The sequence below is a fragment of the Saccopteryx bilineata genome, chromosome X (genome assembly GCF_036850765.1).
Source record: "Saccopteryx bilineata isolate mSacBil1 chromosome X, mSacBil1_pri_phased_curated, whole genome shotgun sequence".
NCBI classification, from domain to species: Eukaryota; Metazoa; Chordata; class Mammalia; order Chiroptera; family Emballonuridae; genus Saccopteryx; species Saccopteryx bilineata.
In genome coordinates this window covers 7,171,904-7,194,955 of record NC_089502.1, presented here as the reverse complement: position 1 = coordinate 7,194,955, position 23,052 = coordinate 7,171,904, and the positions used below count along the sequence as shown (strand labels likewise).

At 41.5% G+C, this 23,052-nt stretch overlaps 1 protein-coding gene across 1 annotated transcript in view; it reads left to right on the top strand.

The window, feature by feature from the left end:
* FHL1 (four and a half LIM domains 1) overlaps positions 1–23,052 on the top strand; it is a 77,128-nt gene that overhangs the window by 8,331 nt on the left and 45,745 nt on the right. The window contains exon 2 of the mRNA XM_066249330.1: positions 17,037–17,111. The gene's annotated coding sequence lies outside the window, so the exon portion shown is untranslated. The remainder of the gene's footprint in view (positions 1–17,036; positions 17,112–23,052) is intronic.

The following is a 23,052-nucleotide window of genomic DNA, read 5'->3' as shown; positions in this document are numbered from 1 at the left end:
ACCAGTATTTCAATGGGAACTATGGGCCTGCTTTTGGCTAATGAGATGGTCAATGTCTGGTTCCGTATTTGTCACTGCTAGCCGTAACAAATGATATGACGCGCTTCCGGAGCCGTGATGCGTGCGTCCTGCGTCACCGGAAGTAGTACTCTACGTGAGTGATGTTGTGCTTTGCGGCGCCGCCACAACAGTGCTCCTCTCACTGACCACCAATGAAAGAGGTGCCCCTTCTGGAAGTGCGGCGGGGGCCAGAAAAATGGCCTCAGGGGGCTGCATGTGGCCCGCAGGCCGTAGTTTGGGGACCCCTGGTCTACGTTATTTATTTTTTTACCTTTTTTTTTTTTTTGGTGAAGGAACAGAGAGAGGGACAGATAGGGACAGACAGACCGGAGGGTAGAGAGATGAGAAGCATCAATTCTTTTTTGCAGCACCTTAGTTGTTCATTGATTGCTTTCTCATATGTGCCTTGACCCCGGGGGCTTCAGCTGAGTGAGTGAGCCCTTGCTCAAACCAGCAACCTTGGGCTTAAGCCAACGACATTTGGGCTCATGTCAGCGACCTTTGGGGTCATGTCTATGATCTCACTTCTCAAGCCAGTGACCCTGTGCTCAAGCTGAATGAGCCCATGCTCAAACTGGCAACCTCACAGTTTTGAACCTGGGTCTTCTGCATCCTAGTCTGATGCTCTGTCCACTGGGTTACCACCTGGTCAGGTTACCAAAATATTTTCTGATTTATTTTTGCATCTCTAGATAGAAGTCATTGTCATGAGGAGTGAAATGAGAGCACTGCTAGGGAGTTGGAGAACTCTCCTGTGGCCGTTTTGTGTAACTCTCTTAAAATTTCTCCTCCACCTGACCAAGGTGGTTGCGCAGTGGATGGAACATCGGACTGGGATGCGGAAGACCCAGGCTTGAGCCCAAAGGTTGCTGGCTTGAAGCCCACCCAAGGTCGCTGACTTGAGCAAGGGGTAACTTGGTCTGCTATAGCCCCCCGGTTAAGGCACATGTGAGAAAGCAATCAATGGACAACTGAGGTGTCACAATGAAGAATTGATGCTTCTCATCTCTCTCCCTTCCTGTCTTTCTGTCCCTGTCTGTCCCTTTCTCTGTTTGTCTCTCTCTGTCCCTATCTCTGCTGTTAAAACAAAACAAAACAAAACTCTCCAATTTGAGTGATAGAATTTCAATGCCAGAAGGAGCTCTCAGTGGCCCCCATTTCATTTTACAGATGAGGAAACAGGCTCAAAGAAGTCACGCACGTGATACAAGGTCATATAATATGTTAATGTTGGAGATCCAGTTTGAGGTTGTAGGTCCTCCATAGTAGGTAAGTTTTTATTTTCTAATTATGAACTTCTCACAGTCAGGAACATTTTGTTAGCTTCTCTTCAAAAAAAAAAAAAACAAAACAAAAAACAAGCTCTTATGGTGGAAGTATAGTAACTATACTAAAGGATACCAAAAAAGACCAAGTATTTCCTAATTTCAGAAAATGATCAAACAGTTGTGAGCAATACAGGAATTTTTCATATACTTTGTTTTATTGAAATTGAAGATTAGCCTGACAAGGCAGAGGCACAGTGGATAGAGCGTAGACCTGGGACTCAGAGGACGCAGGTTTGAAACCTTGAGGTCACCAGCTTGAGCATAGGCTCATCTGACTTGAGTATGGGGATCACAGACATGACCCTGTGGTTGTTGGCATGAGCCCAAGGTCACTGGCTCGGTTGGAGCCCCCCCCACACACACACACAAGGCACATAAGAGAAAGCAATCAATGAACAACTAAGTTGTCACGATGAAGAGTCGATGTTTTTCATCTCTTTTTCTCCCATCTATCTGTCCCTGTATCTCTCTCTTGCTACAAAATTATGTAATTAATTTAAAAAATGCTTCAGCTTTGCTTCCTCTTTCCCTGCCCTCTTCCGCCCTCTGTAGCTCACTCTGGTCTCCTTGGCCTGTGTGTCTGTTTCACTCTTAGGGTAACCTGTTTTTTTGGTCCAGCTGACTGTCCACTTCCCTTTCTCTGGCTCTCAGTGTATCCATGTCGTCCTGTGCACATGCCACTGTGTCCTCTTTACCCCGTTTACTGGTGTTACAGTTTCTGCAGTCTGGACTGAGCAAGGTCCTCTTCTTGGCCCAGGATGGGCAAGGAAGCTCTATCTGGAGCAGGTGTTGCCTGAGAAGAACTGGTCTCACTCATTCCAGAAATGTCACTGATAGAATTAAACAATATTATCAGAGATGACATATGCCATATATATATATATATATATATATATACACACACACACACACACACACACACACACACATACATGTAAACCTGTGAGCATGAAATCATCCCTACTCTACAGCAAGGACCCCAGGAAATGCTAAAGCTGTGTGAAATAATGAATCTGGACACTAATTGCTAAGAGCTTACTACCTGAACAAATGAGAAAATTTTACCCTTGCCTGGGCATGTGTTCTCAAGTAGTTTTTGTGTCTGTTTCATTATTGCCTGTTAATGAGCACATTGTCAGTGACGAACCAGCTCTTCCAAACTTCCTATAGCACACTGTGTGCCCATTAGAAAATGTTTTCTTCTGTATTTAAATTAATGATAATTAATGATTTTTTATTGTATTTTACTTTTAAACTACTATAGGTAGAAAATCCACAGATAGAAAATACAAGTGTACTGTTTTTTTTTAATGCCATGAAACTTAGAAAAAGAAGAACACAATTTTAAAAATGTATCTTTGTGGTCAGCACTTTACTGCTTATAGAATTTATATTCTTTAACCACATACCAACTATCTGGATCTTATACTATACATATTTCAAGACAAAAAATGATCCATTGATACTTGAGTCACAAGGTTTTTGTAGTATTCACAAAGTTTTAGGTATAATTTTCAATACTAAGGAAATGATAGCTAAGGATGCAGAGATTTTATCAAAATTGTTTTGACAACAATGATATGAAACTAAATTTCTATATTTGATTACTAAGTTTTGTCATTCTCCTTCAGTTTTACAGTGTGGATAATGATGCTTGACTCTGGTCAAGTGTAAAATGCGTGTTTTATTAGGAAGACTTTTAAGGATTGGATTTTTCAGTGCCTGGGCTAGCTGTGAAAGTGATCGTTAGCCTCTACCGGTGGATACAGTCAGCTGCATAGCCTCTCATGTGGCCGGATGAACTGAAGTAGCAGGTGGCCCTGCCTGCCCAGGTCTCTTAGAAACTAAAGAGTGCAGCCCAGGCCGGTTGGCTCAGTGGTAGAGCGTTGGCCTGGCGTGCAGAAGTCCCGGGTTTGATTCCCGGCCAGGGCACACAGGAGAGGCGCCCATCTGCTTCTCCACTCCTCCCCCTCTCCTTCCTCTCTGTCTCTCTCTTCCCCTCCCACAGCCGAAGCTCCATTGAGCAAAGATGGCCCGGTTGCTGGGGATGGCTCCTTGGCCTCTGCCCCAGGCGCTAGAGTGGCTCTGGTTGCGACAGAGTGATGCCCCGGATGGGCAGAGCATCGCCCCCTGGTGGGCATGCCGGGTGCATCCTGGTCGGGCGCATGTGGGAGTCTGACTGCCTCCCCGTTTCCAGCTTCAGAAAAATAAAAAATAAAAAAAGAAAGAAACTAAAGAGTACAGACAGACACAAATAGACACACACAGATGCACACACATGAATTCTAAAGGGTCAAATATTTTATATCACTAAGCCGTAGTAGTGGATTTAGACATCTGAATTCACATAATTTTGTTTTTAATAAACAGTTTTTAGGAAGTGCCTGGTAAAAATATTAGTTTTAAATACAGTGTGTCTTCGGGTTACAACAGTCTCAACATATGACATTTGAGATGTGAGTGCTTTAGCTTACTTTGTTAGTGTCGAACTTACAGACTGTGAGTGAACGAGTCTGGTTGCATGGCAGACATACACAGAAACATGGTGTGTTTGTGTGTTTATGTTCTGGATTATGATTTTGCAATTGTTTTAGGATAGGTGAATGACTTAGGCTAGGATGTGTTCAGCTTACACCAAAATTTGAGTATATCACTGTCGTAGGAACAGAACTGTGTCATAACCCGGGGATGCCCTGTACTTGAAAAGATAAAGTCCTCATCCACATAACTTCTTGAAGCTAAGGCTTCAGTGTAAGTTCCTTATCAAAGATTTACATCTCACCTGACCAGGCGGTGGCACAGTGGATAGAGCATCGAACTGGGATGCAGAAGGTCCCAGGTTCGAGACCCCGAGGTCGCCAGCTGGAGCCCAGGCTCATCTGGTTTGAGCAAAGTTCACCAGCTTGGACCCAAGGTTGCTGGCTCGAGCAAGGGGTTACTCGGTCTGCTGTAGCCCCACAGTCAAGGCACATATTGAGAAAGCAATCAATGAACAACTAAGGTGCCACAACAAAGAACTGATGATTGATGCTTCTCATCTCTCTCTGTTCCTGTCTGTCTGTCCCTATCTATCCCTCTCGCTGACTCTCTCTCTCCCTATAAAAAAAAAATTAAAAAGATTTACATCTTACCCTGGCCGATTAGCTCAGTGGGTTAAGAGCGTTGTTCTAAAAATGCAAGATTTGTGGGTTCAGTCTCTGATCAGGACACAAAAAGGACCAGCTCAATGTTCCTTACTCTTGCTTCTCTGTCAAAAAAAAAAAAAAAAAAGATTCTATCCAGATGTCAGAGTCAATCTCAGTTTTCAGATCCCAGGACCATTCCCTTCTAGGCCACCAGCGCTCTCTCTCTCTCTCTCTCTCTCTCTCTCTCTCTCTCTTAAAAATGTTTATAAACCTGCCTGACCAGTGGTGGCACAATGGCAAAAGCATCAGCCTGGGACGCTGAGGACCCGAGTTCAAAATCCTAAGGTCACAGTCCCAAGGTCGCTTTCTTGAGCAAGGGGTCACTCACCCTGCTGTAGCCCCCCCTCCTGGTCAAGGCACATACAAGAGCTGATGCTTCCTGCTCCTCCCCCCCCCTTCTCTCTCTCTTCACTAAGGAGCAGGAAGCATCAGCTCCTGTATGTGCCTTGACCGGGCAAGCCCAGGGTTTTGAGCTGGCGGCCTCAGCGTTTTGGGTTGATGCTTTATCCGCTGCGCCACCACAGGTCAGGCATAAATATAATCTTTAAAAAATAAATAAAGGCCCTGGCTGGTTGGCTCAGCGGTAGAGCGTCGGCCTGGCGTGCGGGGGACCCGGGTTCGATTCCCAGACAGGGCACAGAGGAGAAGCGCCCATTTGCTTCTCCACCCCCCACCTCTCCTTCCTCTCTGTCTCTCTCTTCCCCTCCCGCAGCCAAGGCTCCATTGGAGCAAAGATGGCCCAGGCGCTGGGGATGGCTCCTTGGCCTCTGCCCCAGGCGCTAGAGTGGCTCTGGTCGTGGCAGAGCGACGCCCCAGAGGGGCAGAGCATCGCCCCCTGGTGGGCAGAGCTTCGCCCCTGGTGGGCGTGCCGGGTGGATCCCAGTTGGGCGCATGCGGGAGTCTGTCTGACTGTCTCTCCCCGTTTCCAGCTTCAGAAAAATACAAAAATAAATAAATAAATAAATAAATAAATAAATAAATAATTCTTTTGGCACATTGGTTGAAAATTGCTGATCTATATAGATAAGCAGTTGGTCTTCGTTAGAGCCACTTATAAATATTTCCTCCTACTTTATTAAGGAATAATTAACAAGTATAATTGTATATATTTAAAGGGTAAAACATGATGATTTGATGTACATTGTGGAATGTTAATACCAAGTTTATTGAGCATCATTTGCATACAATAAACTATTTACTTAAGACATAATTTGACATGTTTTGGCAAATGTATGTACCCATGAAACCACTGCCACAATCCGGACATAGAATATTTTTATAACTCCCGCAAAAGTTTCCTCAGGCCCCTTTTACAGAACATTCCTCCCTCTGCACATGTCCCCAGGTGAGCAGTGTGCTGCTTTTGTGTGAGGGCACTTTTTAAAAATTTTATTTTGAGAGTCACTTTCTAAACTTAGATTTGAAAATGTGTGGATCCTTCTCTATCCAAAGGCCATGTTTATACCCAAAACACAATTTTCTTCTCTATGTTTTAGATAAAAAAAATATCCTGATTGTCAAAAGATGAGTACTTAAGAAAATTGCCTGCAAGTATACTACAGTGTCCTTATTATATCGTCTCTTTACATGGGATGGAAAGGAAATGACAACCAAAAGAGAAATTATTGTGATAACATGGAAAAGTAGTGTATGTTCTTCTGCAGTAGTTACAGCAAGATGTCAAATTCTTCAAGACCAGGACAAATAAAATAATTTTAATTTTACTTCGTGTTGATTTGTAAAGTAAAAACAAAAAATGAGAATATTTTATATATCAGTACCTCCAGCTAATGTGTGTATATTATCATTCAGAAATAATGCTGTCTGTAGAGCTTTCTGAAAGACCTGAAACGGATTCAGAGGGAGTTTCCTGTGCGGTGGTGCATCATCTGTACCTGCTGGCACAGGAAGCCAGCTTTTACTGGGCTCAGCATTACTTTCCCGTTGACATAGTCAGTTGAACAAATAATTATTAGGCAATTTCAGGACCATACTATTCAGATGCAATTTGTCCCTTCCTCACTCAGCCTCTCAAAAAAATTCATGTCACTGTGCTGTCATGTCGATCTGGCTCTGTCCCCTTGCTGTTGCTGTCCTGTATCCAGGCTCCATCTGCCAATCCTGACTTCTGCCATCTTTCTTTCTGGATTTTCTTCCTCATCTTGTCTGTCTCCTGATGCCACTTCTTACAGTGTTTTGCTTTCTTATGATACAGCTGGGTTCTTTTTTGAGGGGGGTGGTTGTAAAAGCCCTTTTATAAAGCCATTTTAAAGCAAAACAAAAGTTTACAAAAGCAGAAAATATACAGAAAAATAATAACTTGCTTCATATGTCCCAAAAAGAAAAAAAAAACAAAACAAAGAGGTCAGTGCCAACATGCTCAACAATAAAGGGTTTTCTTCCTTATGTTTTAATACAAAATACAAGCAAAGGATACACATGCTTAAAACAGCTCAGGAGCAGAGACACAGTCCTGAAAATCCTTCAAGAAAAGAAAAAGCTTTGTTTTTTCCTACCTGTGCAGGTACGTACAGAGACTGGGATAGGTATAAAACTAAGTATCACAAAAGATTATCACGAGGGTTAGTACCAAGTTTATTAAGTATTATTTACATACATAAATTGCATTTATTAAGGAATATAATGTGTTGTATTTTGGCAGATGTACATGCCCAAACCACTGCTACAATCAGAACGTAGAATATTTTTATCATTCCCACAGAAATTTCCTCAGTTTACCAATACATCTTGCATCTACATCTCATGAACATGGTCAAAATATCATGTTCATGCCTGACCAGGCAGTGGTACAGTGGATAGAATGTCGGAGTGGGACACAGAGGACCCAGGTTCGAGATCCCGAGGTTGCTGGCATGAGTGCAGGGTAGCTGGCTTGAGCCCAAAGGTCACTGGTTTGTGCAAGGGGTCACTCGCTCTGCTGTAGCCCCCGGGTCAAGGCACATATGAGAAAGCAATCAATGAACAACTAAGGTGCCACAATGAAAAACTGATGATTGATGCTTCTCATCTCTCTCTCCCTTTCTGTCTCTCTCTCTCTCTGTCTCTGTCACTAAAAAAAAATCATGTTCACTTTAACTCTACTTCATTTAAATTAAAAAAACAAACAAACCTTGGAATGACACTGTTTTTATAAACTTCACCAGACTAAGTCATCAACAGACTGACTAATTTCCCTCCGGCAGATACCATTTTGGAGACTTTTCTTTTCGCTTTGTGGGCCATTGTATTTTTCAGACTCCTTTGAAGTTTGGAGCCAGGCTAGATAGAGGGTTGAGAGTTGTGAATGGTTGGTTATCAGATAATCAAAGTTAAATAAGTTTGCAGGGCTGTGTTATAGGCACCACAAATTATTTGGAAATAATTATTGAAACCACTAATTATTAAAAAGAAATGAGTGACTTACACTGTAATATTGCAATGAAATTTTCTTTTATAAAGCTAAAGTAATGAAAATTATCTTATTTTTCCTCAGAATGTACTGTAAAGGATTTTTAAAACACCTTAAATATTTGTCAAAATCTATGGAATGCACAACATAAAGAGTGAAGCCTCATGCAAACTGTGGACTTGAATTAATACTAATTTATCAGTATCAACTTACCAGTTGTGACAAAGATACTACAGTAATGCAGGATATTAATAATAGGAAACTGAGAGAGCATGTTGAGTATATGGAAACTATTGTATTTCCTGCTCAATTTTTCTATAATCTTAAAACTGCTAAAAATCTATTAATTAAAAAAAAACACCTTTGTACATTTCAGATTCAGAAATACAAAGAATATATGAGGTAATTTTTATTATTAACTTGTAGACAAAAGTGCAATGTTTATTTTTAAGTACCAATAAAATAAGAGAAGTGCTTCTTGAGTGACATAACTTTGTATCTTGGTTCCCCTGAAAAGTGAAAGTGATTTTTCGGAAAGAGCGGCCCAGTACTGCTAACCACTGTTGGTTATTGTGAGTATTGGGTTTGGCTTGGGCACCTTTGTGCCATCTTTTCAATGGAGTGGGTCCCCAAAGTTGACAAATTCCCTGCCCTACAACCTAGTGAGCCCTTTTTACCCTTACATTTGTGCTGCCACTGGCAACAGTGACAGTGATTTTATGCCAACTCTGTGAGCTAATATCCAGGCCAGAGTTTGATTGCTGTGGACCAAAGGCTATTGCAGGGCTTGTAGAAGCATTGACCTCTGACACCAGAACCTCCATGCTGTTACTCAGTGTGGGCTGCTCTCCATTAAACTTGTGGGAAAAGATTATAATTTTAAAGGTCTTATTGTAAATGGTCTCCATATACTGGAACCGGGTGATTATTATGAGCAACCACAAGTTGCTGCTTTCTTAAGTTGTCTGTGAAACAGAACTTCTATGGTAGGCAGTAGTCAGTGTGGGGCAAGGGGTGGGAGGTTGGGTCTGAGAGGGACATTGAGACTGAGGGAGGTAAGTAAACATTATGGTGATGTTAAAGTCATCGGAAGGAAAACTGAAAGGGCATCAAGGATTAGAACATAAATAAGGGTGAAATACATCACACAATTACTTGAAAAAATACTAATGAGAGGGGATTTGGTTATTGAGTTCACCTATTTAACATAAAAATTTAAAAATTATTTTATTGAATTTATTGAGATGACATTAAAATTATACAGTTTTTTATTTTTTTAAATTTTCTTTAGGAAATTAAGTCTAGCAGGGTGACATTGACTAATAGAGTACATAGGTTTCAGGTCAACATCTCTATAGCATTTGAACTGTTGATTATGTTCTAATACCTATCACCCAAAGTCAAGTCATTTTCTGTCACCTTGTATTTGTTACTCTACTCCCTCCCACCCCTCCCCGACATCCCCCAGGTAACCACTTCACTTTTACCTATGTCCATGAGTCTCAGTTTTGTGTCCCACCTATGTGTGAAATCAGCAGTTCTTAGCTTTTTCTGATTTACTTATTTCACTTGGTATAATGTTCTCAAGCTCCATCCATGTTGTTGTAAATGGCAATATGTCATCATGTCTTATGGCTGAGTAGTATTCCATTGTATACATGTACCACTTCTTTATCCAGTCCTCTATCAAGAGACATTTTGGTTGTTTCCATGTCTTGGCCACTGTGAACAATACTGCAATGAATATGGGGGTGCATGTGTCTTCACATACCAGTCTTTTTGAGTATTTGGGGTAGATCCCTAGTAGAGGGAATTCTGGGTCATATGGTAGTTCTATTCTTAATATTTTGAGGAACCACCATACTTTTTCCATAATGGTTTTACTAGTTTGCATTCCCACCAACAGTGAAAGAGGGTTCCTTTTCCTCCACAGCCTCTCTAACAATTTTACAACACATCATCTGTATGTTGCATTGCGTGTTGACCACCCCTATTCAAGTCTCAGAAGTAATTTTTTAGGTATGGCTCTGTTATGTATATTCATTATATACTTATTATCACACAAACCATTATGTATTTTTTCTTTACTTCACTGCTGGCCAGATTGACTATACTGTGCATGTGGTCCTGTGTCTGTTAGAAGCAGCAGATTTTAACCGGGGGTGGGGGAGAGAAAGAGATGAAACAGGAATAACCTCTCCCTGGAGGTTCAGTCCATGATGGAGGCTGGGATTCCATTTCAGTTCCCAAGATCACAGGTTTCTCTGTGCCAGTGGTGAACCAAATAGTGGAAAAGTTAGTGCATTCTTGTGGTCACCTTCACAATTAATACCAAGTTCTGCAGCTGACTTGATTATACAGCAATTCCTGTCCATTGTAGTGATGGCCAAATTATCACTCTGGCCAAATTCACAAGGTAAAGATAGGCTTCGTCAGTTTGTGAGGCCTGCCATAATCAGGCTCCTCCCAGGGAAGCTGCTGGGAATAGCTGGAAGGGCTGGGGAGCTCCGATGGCAAAGACCAGGTGTGTGACAATGCCCTCTTGGCCTTTGTGCTTCCCTAACCACTTCTCTTAGACCTTGGGCTACTCTCTTATCTCCCTGCCCCTCTGGCTTCTCTTTGCCCTTAATTCAGTTACTTGTGCATTTCTGTTTAGGAACAAGGAGGGCCTCGCCACTAAAGAGTTCTGGGGGACCGTTGGCCTGAGTATTCTACCAAAGCAGTGGCCTTTAGGCTTTCTTAACTACTTCATTTTTACTGCTGTGCTGTTTTGTTAGGTATAAAATGGAACTTAGGGTATGTTGTAAACAGTTTTTGACACGCAACTTGGGAATTGAATTGTGTGACATTATAAATTTATTATTCCTGCCACTTTTAAACCCCTATAATTTGTCTTTCTGTGCTTATTACTGTCCCTATAGCGGGTATCGGCCATGTGGGTGCTGCGGGGAAGGCTTTACTCTTCTGGCTAATGGATTGGAGCAGAGCTGCCCAGTTGCCAGCACTGTGCCAACCCCAGCCTATGAACTATGAGGCTGAGTGCTTCACACAAAGAAATCAGCAGATGTTCATTGAATGCTCACTCTATGTGCTAGGCACTTTGCTGGGCTTGCTGGATGCTGGGGGGAATATTAAAAGCAAAAGTGACCTCTTCAAGAAAGGATTGTTCATTCTAATTGGAGAAACTGTTAAGATGTTTTAAGGATGTTGTAATGCCAGTGGCCAAGGCCAGGCAGGTTCACATTGGATTTGGGCAGACGGTAGAGAAACTGCGGAGCCAGAAAGTGTTGGGCCATACCGTTTAATAGAGTCTTCCAAGGGCGGACAAGCACACAGGCAGGGGAAACCGCCTTTCAGGCAAACACACAGCAAAAATGGCCCCTCACAGTGGCGGGCAGGAAATTCGTGCATCCACGATCCCCTTGAGCACAAGTGCCCATAGGCTCATATAGGCCACACACATGTGCTTCTGCCACGTGCTCACACACTAATTAAGCAAAGTGCTTGCAGCTGGTAAACCGGTGAGCAAGCCTAACACAGCTGCCCCACAGATGTGAGAAGTATTGAACTGAGGGGTAGGAAGAGTCGGCAGTTTTGAATCTTAGCCCAAGTTCTGGCAATAACCATCTGATCCTTTGGGGAAATCACTTCATTTCTCAGGATTTGTTCATAAAAAGGGAATTGGAGTAGACAATCTAAAACATTCTGAGGATTGGTTCATAAACAAATTTGTTAAAAGGTTAAAGTAGCAGTACAAGGCAATAATGAAGAGATTCCAGAAGATGCTACATTCTCTTTTGCTAAATCAAGTATGTATATAACAGTTATTATATGTGCAGTAAGTCCTCACTTAATGTCATTTATAGGTTCTGTAACTTTTAGTGAAACAACATATAAGGAAACCAATTGTACCATAGGCTAATTGAAATGAACGAGAGTTAAGTTCCTATGGCATTGTATATAACGAAGTGACTGTGGGGCAGCTGTGTTAGGCTTGCTGGTGGGGTTACCGGCTGTAAGCTTTTTGCCTGATTGGTGAGTGCGTTGCTGCGCCACGTGTGTATAGCCTATATAAGGCTACATGTGCTTTACTCGAGAGAGATTGCAGATTGCAGGTGCATGCATTGCCTGCCCGCCACTGGGAGGGGCTGTTTTTGCTGTTTGTTTGCCTGACAGGTGGTTTCCCCTGCCTGTGTGCTTGTCCGCCCTTGGGAGAGTCTATTAAACGGAATGGCCTGACACTTTCCAGCTCCACAGTTTTCTACAGTCTGCCTGAATCCAATGTGAACCTGCCTGGCCTCGGCCACTAGCATTACATGGATATTACCACTTTATCAGATATATGATTTGCAAACATTTTCTCTCATTCAGAAGAAGCTTTTGGTATGATGTAGTCCTTTTGTTGCAAAAGTATTCTCAGTGTTCTAATACTCCATTTAAAAACTAAACAAATATATTTTATTGCTTATTTCCCCCTTTGGACCAAAAATATCTTTAAATTTGCATCCAGAAATGGCTTTGAAAACAGCCCTTTCGTGTTTACTTGGGCATAGTGGGGGCACTGCTCACCTCCTCACCTTTAGTGAGTTACAGATTTTGCCATATCTGCGGGAAAGACACCTTTTATTGACTTAGTTTGGAAGCCTATAAAAGCAAAATCAGTCATTTTAAAGGGTTGCCTATATTCCAATGCAATATTTTTAAATGGTTCACCACGCTAGCTTTGGAAAATCTGTGCACGTTTTAAAAAGTTTTCTGAAGAAACTGTAAAAATCTAGGGAAAAATCTAGATGAATCACAACTTCAAATATATGTTATATCTAGTAGATATAACTTAAAAATATAACATTTTTCTCAAAATGAATAAGGAGAAAGCTTTCTTTTCCAATAGTGAAGAATATAATGATTGCATCATATAACTGTAGAAACTTGTGTGGAGTAGATGATCTTCTAGACATAGTACAGAGTATATCACCTGGTATACATCACCAGATACACTCTATGTTAATTTCTTTTTTGTTACTGATTTTAGAGAGAGAGAGAGGGAAGCATTCATTTGTTGTTCCACTTGTGCATATACTAAATCTTGATATAAGGACACAGAATTAGATTTTATTATATTTCTATAGTGTAATATCCTTTTGATTTTTATTTATGTATTTACATAATGTTAAAGATTTGATCATTTTGCAGATCTTGATTATGTTTAAATTATTAAAAATGAGGTGTCATCCATCTGAATCATTTATTTATGCCAATAAATTATTTTGCTGTATGACAGTTTATCAGTTCTTCTGCTAAAAGAAATGAGCCAGCGGCCATCTAATTTATATTTATTATTACATTTTATGGTAGCATTTAAAATGTGCTTTTCAAAAGTGCATATGCCAGTTTGTCTCATAGTGTATTTGAATAAAAGTAGGATAAATGAGACATCTAAGCTGCCTGTTACTATCACAAGTGTATCTAATTAAGAAGATATTTGGGGTTTACTGCTCTTTGGTTTCTTAGGTGGGAGAGAATAGTCTGAAGGACAAGATTAAAGAATGGTTACCATGGCAGTCACATTCGAAGAATATAAAGGAGACAAAGCATCTGTAGGGCTGATCCACGTTGATTGATTCAACTGATTGTTTAGGCTCATTCAAATAGCTTTTGTCTCTGGGTTTTATTTTTCCACATAATTCACCCACTGATTGGTGATTTGGGGACCATTTAAACTTGGCTAACAGTAGTGATAGGATCACCAGTGTCTGTGACCACAGTACTATTATTGTTAAACCCGGAGAATGAGTGTGTATGTTAAATGTGACAAGAACATAGCTACTGGCTTCTTCTGGAATAATATAAATGATTTCTCTAATTTCACTTATTCTGTCAGGGTATGATAAAATTAACATGATTTATTTAAAGGCATGACTGACCCTAAAGTGTTTGGGTTTTATTTTGGATTACTTTGCTGTCATCATATTTTATCCAGTGTGTTTGCCTGCTGTTCTGTTTGTATTCTTTGACTTGCACAATATTGTCAGCACTATTTGTATTACATCTGGTCAGAGGTATGCTGCAGACTCAAAACTATATACAATTCTATCTGCCATGAGTGTCGTCATCCTTCCAACCCAGGTAAATATTAAGTGGGACACATTAGCACAGACAATAAAAGTGAAACAGAACTACACAGGTTAAAATCTTGCTGTCCGTTTTTATCCTTCTTTGCAGTCGATTAAACTATGAACTGTAGGACCAAAGACTGCCCTGCTCAGCCTTTGGGCCTGTCTCTCTTCTGCCCTCTGGAGGCTGTCAGGGAGCTCGGCATGCAAGGACCTCCTTTGGAAGGGAGAGCCAGTCTTGTGGCAACTAGAGAGGTTCTCCGCCACCCTACCTCAAGTGGCCTCTCAGAGCCTGAACTTGGAGAGGTGAGGCACACAGAGAGAAGGCAGGGAAGGTACTGGCATGGTTAGGGTCTTCAGCGGAAGCTCTTCTTGTTCTGTAAGTAAAGAACTGGACACCTTCAAGTAGGACCCAGTATGTATCACATCCATCTCCAGAAAAATTAGTTCCAGAAGGGTGAGTGAAATAAAATAGTGCACTAACCCTAGAGCAGGGGTCCCCAAACTTTTTACACAGGGGGCCAGTTCACTGTCCCTCAGACCATTGGAGGGCCGGGCTATAAAAAAAACAACTATGAACAAATCCCTATGCACACTGCACATATCTTATTTTAAAGTAAAAAAACAAAACGGGAACAAATACAATATTTAAAATAAAGAACAATTAAATTTAAATCAACAAACTGACCAGTATTTCAATGGGAACTATGGGCCTGCTTTTGGCTAATGAGATGGTCAATGTCTGGTTCCGTATTTGTCACTGCTAGCCGTAACAAATGATATGACGCGCTTCCGGAGCCGTGATGCGTGCGTCCTGCGTCACCGGAAGTAGTACTCTACGTGAGTGATGTCGTGCTTTGCGGCTCCGCCATAACAGTGCTCCTCTCACTGACCACCAATGAAAGAGGTGCCCCTTCTGGAAGTGCGGCGGGGGCCAGAAAAATGGCCTCATGGGGCCGCATGTGGCCCGCGGGCCGTAGTTTGGGGACCCCTGCTGTAGAGTGATGGATTCAGGTTTGAATTTGAAGTTGGGTTGATTCAAAAGAGGGGTATATTTGTTGGTAAGCATTTGTGGCAGCATATGAAATCATTACCCAGATTTGATAACATTTGTACTCTGTGCCGGCTATAATTATTATGATAATTATATATATCTGATTCTGAGTGTCCTTTCTGTGGGAGGTACTGTTCAGTGCTTCCATGCAGTGCTGCCTTGCTGCCTAACGGCTCCTTTGAGGTTGGTTTGCACTGTGCGGCCGAGTGAGGTTGCACTGCTAGTCTGGGGTGGAGGCTAGTATTTGAACATAGGCATTCTGCCTCTGGCATCCTTGCTGTGAACATCTGTGCCATGATGCATTCTCACTGCAGCTGCAAAAAGGGTGTGGCACCTTGATTTTAATGAGTGGGACGTGGATGTTAGAAGATGAGACTGAGCAGAGCCTTTTGTATATACATACCGTGCTAGGTACTGGGAGACAGAAAAGAAATAAGGGATTCTGTTCCTGACACCACAATACATGAAGTCCTGTAGGACAAATAAGACATAACATGAAAGCAATAGTACCTGTGCATATGATAGAATATGAAAATATTCTCCCTACTTACATATAGTGGGAAGAGGACTAGATGTGCCTTTGAAGTCAGTCACTTTCAAATATTTACTGTTGAAGGTTAGCTCTTCACTGCTGGCACAAATTTGCCTTCCCTGGGCTTTTGAGCTGGTAGACAAGAACCCTGACTTAGTCAACAGACTTGTCCATTTGGATTTTGGAACGGTTCTCTTCAACAATGATAGTTATCCATTAAGATCTCTGAAAAGATGAACCCATTAACCCATTGAGCTAACTGGATCAACTATTTTCTAGTATATTAACATTTTAAAAAATTTCTAGTACTGCTTGTTTGAAGGTAATCCTGGAAACGGTTGGGGGTGGTAAGGGACAGTCACCAGCCTCATTATAATGAATCGTTGCTTTGTGTTGGCCCTGTTTTATTTGGTAGGTACTTCTTGAGAGCCTCCGATATGGCAGGCACTGTTGTGGGCATGGGGTTAGGACAGTGAACAGGACAGACAGAGCCCTGCTCTGCGGAGTCTGTGTTTTCCTCAGGTTTCAGTTCTGTGCACATTTCCCAGTTGATCTACAAGTGCTTTGGGTACACTGAGGGTTCCACACATTGGGGATAATACAGTAACCACACTATCTCTGTCCTTAGCCCCGACCAGTTCTTTCTGAATAAGGAGGGGCGGGTAATAAGGGGATGACCATGCCTGTGGGAGGGCAGGAGGTCTGGGTGTGCTGTCGTTGTGCCGTGATGGGAAGAGCACAAGGCACACCTGTTTCCTGGTGATGTGATGCAGAGCCATCTACATGGGGGGGGGGCGCCTGTCCACCAGCCTGCATCCTAATCCTGTTGTTGATTGGAGATAACTTCAGCGGTCACAGGACATCTTATCTCCATGGCAACCCCTCTAACTATTCCTCTTGTGACTTGTGCTCTACATTCTGTGTGGATCTGAGCCCTCCCATGATAGAATACTCTAAAGATGTTTAAAAGGGGAAAATGGCTCAACTAATAAATCTATTCAAAACGACTGAGTCATTTGTTTTCATTACCCGAGTGATTGCCAAATGTTAATTTAAAACTGAAATAGGCCATGAGCTCACTCGGCTAACAATGCTGAGTGTTTGTGCTAATATAGTTTGATAATGAGGTGGCCAGATCCACTGCTGGTGTGAATGTTACATGATAAGCAGACTTTTGGGGAAATATGCAGAACACTTTGGCAGTTTTAACTTTAAACATAAATACAAACAGTGTGATACCATGAACCATTTCAAAAGAAGTTGACCTTTTATTTATTTATATATTTTTTAGAATTTAAGACTTTTCTTCTGAAAAGGTAATTTTGCCTCTTGATTTTCATTTTTTCCTAACTTAGGCACATTGGAATTTGCTGACAACCTATATCCAGCCCTTGCCGAATATATCCCATTGTTCACACATCCAGGGTGAGGTAAGTATGACTAATTGTCCCAGATTCTTACACTGATCTCCATCCTTCCAATTTGTGGTGTTAGGGTCGACATTGTATGAAGAACTTTATTAGTACAGTAGATTCAAGAGGATTCACTTCCATTGACCCAACCATTTTCACTGTTTACCCTAAATATTAGCTCTCTGGGGAATGCCTTTTCATGGGGAAAAAAACTTCACTTGCTTTTAATTTTGGGGCATGAAAAGTGAATGTGCCAAGTGCGACAGAACTGTTCTAAGGTCTGCTTGAAAAGAAGGGTCTGCTCATGTCACAGCATGAACAGTAGGGAGCAGGAAAGCTGCATGAAGCAAATATTAGGATGGAGGTAAAAGACTTTTGCTTATAACTGTGAGGAGGTCAGCTGACCCAGTTAGCTGCCAGTAAGCGGCCAAAGTACAGGATGCCTCTGTAAAATCAGCTGGTAGGAACACCAAAGATTGCTTCCACTGGGTTACATTAACAGGGGCCAGAATATACTTTTCCAATTAGTATTGAAGTTCAGAGCACTGCTGCACTGGTCGGAGCAGCCAGGTTGACCAGTATTTGCATAGAACACATTGACTAGGTGTCCTCTGTCCTCTGTGTTTAGCCACGGTGGTTTGTGTCTTCTCCATGATGACCCAGGGTTACCCATTTCTCTCTTTGAGGGACTGATCTTTACCCTTGCAAATAATGAAAGGAGGGAATCTCACATGGAAAGGACCCCCAGCCTCCACGCATTTAAAAAGAGAGGATGTAGTACTTGCCAGTGCCAGACTAGCCAGAATTTCCAGTTCCATCCGTGGGTAGGGTTTGTCTTCCGCTCCACCCGGCCCTGCCTCCACACACAGCCTCACATTTAGTGTGAGCCCTTGTATTTCATGTCGGGCAGACACTCACTAGGTAGCAAGAGTTGTACTTCTTACATCTACTTGCTGCAGAATAATTCACAGATTTAAATGTAGATATATATATTTGAATATATTTATTGAATATATATTGAATATATATATTGAAATACCTAAGTATATTAAACCTTAAAGAGTAAGAAAAAGTAGGACAGCTTTTTGGAAGTGTTTAATTGGAATCCTTTTCAATTTTACCAATGATGGTTGAGACCAGGGCCTGGGTCTTTCCACTGGCCTCATGACAGAAGCTTTAGGAGTTTCTGTCAGCTGCCAGAGGTTGACTCTTCCATCTTCAAGTTGAAGCCCTATCATTCTTGCCCTTTACCTAAAACTGTTGTTTTCATAGTTTTTTTTTAACGGTAGAAGCCTGTTTTCTGATCAAATCTTAGGTGAGACCCTGATAGGGAATACCAAAGCAGAACTGCTGGCTCACGAAGGACGTGGGGCTCTCCCCTCTTCTGAGGAACCATTCCAGGGCCAGTGGAAGGTGCTGCTCTGCTTCAAGCTCTGAGGCCTTTCACAGCTCCTATTTTTCTTTTCCCACAGAAACAGAGACTAGAGTGTTCCAAGAGAAATGCAGAAGGGGAAAGCATCCTCCCATCAATTTAGTTAGAAATGCTGCTAGGTGAAACTTGGCCATTCACATGCAATGTTTGCCTTTAGTCATTCTCCAGCGATCTGCCACTTTGACAAACTTCATCAACAGAAAACTTCAATATACAGATCATGTATCATAGAATTGTACACTCAAAACCCATGTTATCTTATAAACTAATGTTACCCAAATAAATTTAATTATTTTTGAAAAAGGAAAGAAACTTCCATAGAAACTATGAATTCAAGACTGTACCCTTAAAATGGAACCTTTTAATTGAAGCTTTTTTGAACATGTATTTGTGATATTAAGAATACCCCAATGCCATGTTTAATTGGACCAAAATTTGGGTTTTCTTTTAGTGCAGTGAGTTTCTCAACTGAGTTACTAAATTTAACCTGTTGAATTCTGTTCCATCATGACAGAAATATACATGATTGATGTAAAACAATTCAAAGTTATGATTCCATGTGTCCTGTGATCTTTCTTGTTTTCTTTCATTCGTTCATTCAGCCCTGCTATGTGCCAGGCCAGGAGTATGGGAGAGAGCAAAACAAAATTGTCCAGTATTGAGTAGGCCAGTCTGGGTTCTGGGGCGCCATTCACAATCCCTGCATCCAGTCTGCTGTCTGAGCCCGTGCTTGCTTTATGCCGCCTCCAGGGGCGCAGGCGCAGTGAGACTGTCAGACCCAAGTGCCCCCAAGTGAAACCAAATAAAACAGTGGATTTCACACTCGACTTTTTAAAATTTTATTTAGAATAATTGAACAATTGAAGAAAATGAACTTTGCAGTTTCCACAGGAGGGTATTTTGGCTTTTTAAAATGATATAGCCCATTTTATGTTTAACACAGCATTTATCACAGATCAAGTTTATAATTCAAGAGTTGGAAATTATTCCATTTAGCTGCCTTTTTGTTGTGGAATTTTTTGGAACAACCTTAAACACAACATAATTTTCTTTAACAGGCAAATCCACTTTCATATTCAGAGATAACAACAATCCTTCAAATAATTGATAGAACCAATATATATATATAAAACTTAGATAACAGTGTCAACTATCTTGACATTTGTGGAGCCTTCCACCAAACAAGAATACAGTATACATTCATTTCAATACTCGAGAGACACAAGATAGCCCATATTCTGACCACATAATTCTTAACGTATACATGAGCTGGGTACTGTATTTGCATCTATGGCAGAAATAGTATTGTTAATTAAACACATATTTCACACCCAGGAAATATTTGTATCACTGGCATATTGTCACTTTCATTACTGGTTTGGCAGTTTTTAATAATCAAAAAGCACAAAATATCAAAATACAGTAGTCATAATGGTCTGATGTGACTTCTCGGTGCAGTAGAAAATCAGAGCACAGATGGATTACACAAATTTAAAGAGATTGCAAATCCTTAGTCTAGACTCTAGAGCCAAGGTCTCAAACTGGTGGGCTGGATCTGGCACACAGAGATGTTCTTTTAATTTTTAAGTGAATTGCCAGCATTTTAAAAGTTGAGAGATTTCACATTTTCAAAAATTCAGATTTTCAGCTTCTGAAATATCAGAAGATCTGGCAACATTGAGCCTGCATTCCGATTTAGTAACACTAGGCTGGAGCCAAGTAGCTGCTGTATCTTTAAATGGAACATGAACTCTGAAATTTACCCCAGATCTTCACCACTCATCTCCTTGACACTGAGGACAAGGGCGGTGGCCATTATCTGAATGTGTGCCTCGTTTATAGGAAAAAACTGCTTGGCTCTTCCAGCCATGTATCTTCTCAACCCCAGGTGCAGATGAAATTGGAGTTGCAAACTTAGATCTGTCCTCTCAAAGTATAGCTTGTTACTTCTCAGGTGTGCAGTGCTGGATAATGTTCATTTTAAGAGGGTGCATTAAATGTGATGAGAGGAAACATTTGAGGGGCAGGATACCTTCTGGTGGTGCCTGATTAAGAGAAGGAGCATCAAGAGAGTTTGGAGGACTCCTGTGTAGGGTTAGGGTTAGGGTCAGGGTTAGGGTCAGGGTCAGGGTCAGGGTCAGGGTCAGGGTTAGGGTCAGGGTCAGGGTCAGGGTCAGGGTCAGGGTCAGGGTTAGGGTCAGGGTCAGGGTCAGGGTCAGGGTTAGGGTCAGGGTCAGGGTCAGGGTCAGGGTTGTAGTGTAGCCCAGTGCTTCTCTGACTTTAATGTGTAGATTCGGATGCAGCAGGGCTGGTCTACTGTGTGAGCTGCTGCTGTTCCAACAAGCAGTGGGTTGCAGCACTGCTAGTCTGAGGACCTGTCTCTCTGAGTACCAGAGGGACTCGACCCTAAAGTGATCCTAAAAAAAGGCAGTCATGCAATGATAGTTCTAAATATATTTTTCTTTGGCCTGAGAAAGAGGAGGCTATCTTATCCAGACTATTTGGATTGAATCTTTATAGATAAACCTGTGTTCACTTTTATTTCCAGCATCGTGGTTAAAAGAAAACACATTTTTTTTCTTTGTGACAGAGACAGAGAGAAGGACAGAGAGGGACAGACAGACAGGAAGGGAGAAATGAGAAGCATCAGTTCTTCATTGTGGTTCCTTAGTTGTTCATTGATTGTTTTCTCATATGTACCTTGACAGGGAGTTCCAGCAGAGCGAGTGACCTCTTGCTCAAGCCGGCGACCCTGCGCTCAAGCCATATGAGCCCGTGCTCAAGCTGGCGACCTTGGGGTCTCAAACCTGGGTCCTCTGCATCCTAGTCCAACGCTCTATCCACTGTGCCACCTCCTGTTCAGGCTGAAAAAAATTATTTTTAATACAACAAAGTCCATATAAACAACAAACCTAACCTAACTTTTATTTTAAAACGTTTCAAATTAAGTACTTCTAGTAAAACAAAAAGAAGCTACATAAGTTAAAGCTCAAGAATCATGAAGTAGGAATTAGAGCTTTAATTTTATAATTATAGAAGAATATATTTAATTGACTCATAGAAAACTTATAAATAAGACCATAGAAGGTATATAATTATCAAAACCCTGGATATATATGATAACCTTGTAAGCTATAAAATGATAGAAGAAGTCAGAAAGGAAGAGATCAACAAATTCAGATCTGTAAAAATTTGCTAAGAGAGTAAATCTTAAGTGTTCTCACCACACACACAAACACACACACACACACACATACACATACACACACAGGTAACTCAGGTGATGGTTGGCTAACTTAATTGTGGGAATTATTTTACAGTGTATATGTGTGTCAAACCATATTGTATCTTAAATATGTACAATTTTGTTAGTTATACTTCAGTAAAGGTAGGAAAATAACTAATGAAATGGAAAACCCACTACTAAAAGTTTATGGTGATTTTGACAAGATAATTTCCATATTCTGCACAGAACTCGTATAGATCATAAATAAAGCCTGTCACAGGCCTGATCTATGGTAGCTGTGCCGTAACTGTTGGCTGAATGAACTCTGCAGTAGGTCGTCAGGTAAAAGACACTCAGGTTAAAAAACGAAGTAAATACTGCATGGGAGAACTGTTCAGCCTCTCTGGTATGCAAAAACAAGCATATTCAAATGGCCACAAAGTACATTTTTCATCTATTAAATCAACAAAACCAAAAAGAAAACCCTGTGTTAATATGGTTAACTTGAAATTGATAAACACTGACTCATTGCTGGTAACACTGTGAGTTGGTTGAAAGCCATTTGGAACGTTATTTGGCAATATATGTGGCAAAAGTCACAAAGATTGGTGGTACCCCTTGGTCCAGTAATCCTATTTTGGGAAACGCATTCTTTTTGTGTGTGAAAAGAGAGACAGAGAGGGACAGATAGGGACAGACAGACAGGAAGGGAGAGATTATGAGAAGCATCAATTTTTCATTGTAGCACCTTAGTTGTTCATTGATTGCTTTCTCATATGTGCCTTGATGGGGGAGGGGGAGCTACAGCAGAGTGAGTGACCCCTTGCTCAAACCAGTGATCTTGGGCTCAAGCCAGTGACCATGGGGTCATATCTATGATCCCACACTCAAGCCAGCGACCCTGTGATCAAGCTGGTGAGCCTCCATTCAAGCCAGTGATGTCAGGTTTTGAACCTGGGTCCTCTGCATCCCAGGCCAACACTCTTACCAACTGCACCACTGCCAGGTCAGGGGGGAAATGCATTCTAAGAAATGAATTCTAAGAAAAGAAGAAAAAAGTTTTATGTTGTGGGTATTCAGCACAGTGTTATTTATAGGCACACAAAATTAGAAAGAATATAAATGTTCAACATTCGAGTAATGGTTCATTTGTTCCTCAAATATTTTTGGTTAAGCAGGGTTTTTTTTTGTATTTTTCTGAAGCTGGAAACGGGGAGGCAGTCAGATAGACTCCCACATGCGCCCGACCAGGATCCACCCAGCACGCCCACCAGGGGGCAATGCTCTGCCCATCTGGGGCA